This window comes from Tenrec ecaudatus, chromosome 2 (genome assembly GCF_050624435.1).
Source record: "Tenrec ecaudatus isolate mTenEca1 chromosome 2, mTenEca1.hap1, whole genome shotgun sequence".
NCBI lineage: Eukaryota > Metazoa > Chordata > Mammalia > Afrosoricida > Tenrecidae > Tenrec > Tenrec ecaudatus.
In genome coordinates, this window is record NC_134531.1 from 188,692,977 (window position 1) to 188,695,001 (window position 2,025).

The following is a 2,025-nucleotide window of genomic DNA, read 5'->3' on the forward strand; positions in this document are numbered from 1 at the left end:
AGTGAGTGTACGTGACGTGTCACATTGCATCCGATGGATTGCACATGTTATTGCAATGGGCATTTTGCAGCTTTATCGATGCTACTTTCCAATTGAACAGTGCTGAGTATACTGACATCAACAACAGTCACTAATAAACACAAACAAATAATGATTATTAATATTGTCTTGGAAGAAACATGCCCAGAATGCTCCTTAGAGGCAAGGAGGGCGGGACTTTGTCGCAGGTACTATGGACCGCTCAGGAGAGACTGGCTCCTGGACAGGGAGCTCCTGCTTGGTCCAGTGGAGGGTCAGGGAGAGAGAGGAAGGCCTCCGGCCGCTGCAACAATGGGCTCAGACCTGACAGCAGTTGGGAAGATGCCACAGGCCTGGGCGGTGGGCTTGATGGGATGATCGAACGTCGACCATCAATCAATATAAACATAAATGCACGGATGTGGAAAATACAAAGTGCGATTAGTTTGAAACACGTTTTCGTAATATGAAGGGGGTCCTGAGATGCCCCCATTTTAAGAACAGTTAGTGACTGCGGTTTCAAAGGACTCCCCTCACCCCCAAATGCGGGGGTACTGACCCTCCCACGGTAAGCCTGGCTTTCTCATTGTGATGGCACAGGCTCCCTTATCCCTCTCCTCCCAGTCCCTGGTGGGGATGGACTGCTCAGGGATGAAACCCAAGTCACCGGGGAGAGCTCAAGGAGCCCTGGGGGCTTAGCGGTTATGCGTGGGGTTGCGACCACAAGGTCGGCTGTTTGAACCCACCAGGCATTCCCTGGGAGAAGGACAAGGCTCTCTACTCTCCTAAAGAGTCCATCCAGGGGAGCCGCAAAAGGAAGGCTTGGGGTCTACTTAGGGGGGGGGGGGGGCAAACAAATCAGTCACTGGAAATCTTGGGGCGCACAGCCGACTTTGCACGCATTGGGTCCCCGTGAGCTGGAGTTGTCTTGAGGCCAGCTGCTTTGGCTAGACTTTTCACTCGGATCTCACCCCCGGGAGCCGGGGTCAACTGCAGACGCACACCGCTGACATCCAAGTCGGGGTGGAGGGATGTAGGAGACGCAGCCCCGCGTTTCCAACCAGCAAACCTCTGGTCTTGCCAGTGATTCCCAGTGCCATCGTTCCCCAGCGCCGCTGTCACAAACACCGCAAGGGGCGGAGTTGATCGACAGAAATGCATTGTTCCCATTATTGCGGCTGTTGGCAGCTGCGGTTGGAAAGCAGAGTCGGATTTGCGGGTTCCACGAGGCTCCGGTCCACATCCCTGAAACTCCGGTCTCCGCTCTGTCCCCTAGTGGTGCCCCGGCTCGAAAACAATTTCCGGAAACTGGAGGGCGATGACGCTAACCTTATTTACATATCCACAATGCATTGCACAGAGGCCAAAGTTTCCACTTTGAAACAATTAAAGTCTCCGCTCTTTGTGACTCCAAGATGAGAATGCTTTCATAGAATTATAAAATAAAACGGGCGATGCCTCCGGTTCTTGCGCCAAATAGTCACCATTAGTGACTTAGGTGTGTCAGTTACCCCAGTGATGAGCTGACCGGCTTGTCTTTATACTCTGGTTTCTCTTCAGATCGTATAAATCTTTCGCCTTTTACTAAAGATTTCCGTGGAGAGAAACAACTCTGAGTCATCAACCAATTTTTTGAGACCTTGTTTCTGCAAGGTCTACTTTCATGTTACAAAAACAGACCAATGACCTTGAGAAGACAAACCTCTGAAGCACCACATGCTGTGGAGTAAGGCATTCTCTGATTAATAGTCATGCCAAATTTTACTGATACCTAGTTAGCTTTTTATATGGCTCAAGTCTTGTCTTTAGGGGGAGATACATCTGGGCACCAAGATGGAAGGTGAGTTGCATACCTTCCTCCAGAGGGCAAGAGCTTAGCTCCAGGTTCAGACCTGTTATTGGTGACTGACTGCTGGCCTAATGGTTAACTTGTTGGGCTGATAACACAAGGTCAGCAGTTTGAACCCACCAGTGACTCTTCTAGAGCACGACTGGGACTTCTGCTCC

General features: G+C 50.8%; 1 non-coding gene across 1 annotated transcript; it reads left to right on the plus strand.

Moving 5' to 3' along the window:
- Positions 1-1,558: 1,558 nt before the first annotated feature.
- LOC142441904 (U5 spliceosomal RNA) lies at positions 1,559-1,674 on the plus strand. The gene has a single exon (XR_012783185.1). It is a non-coding gene; the product is annotated as a U5 spliceosomal RNA (small nuclear RNA).
- Positions 1,675-2,025: the final 351 nt, after the last annotated feature.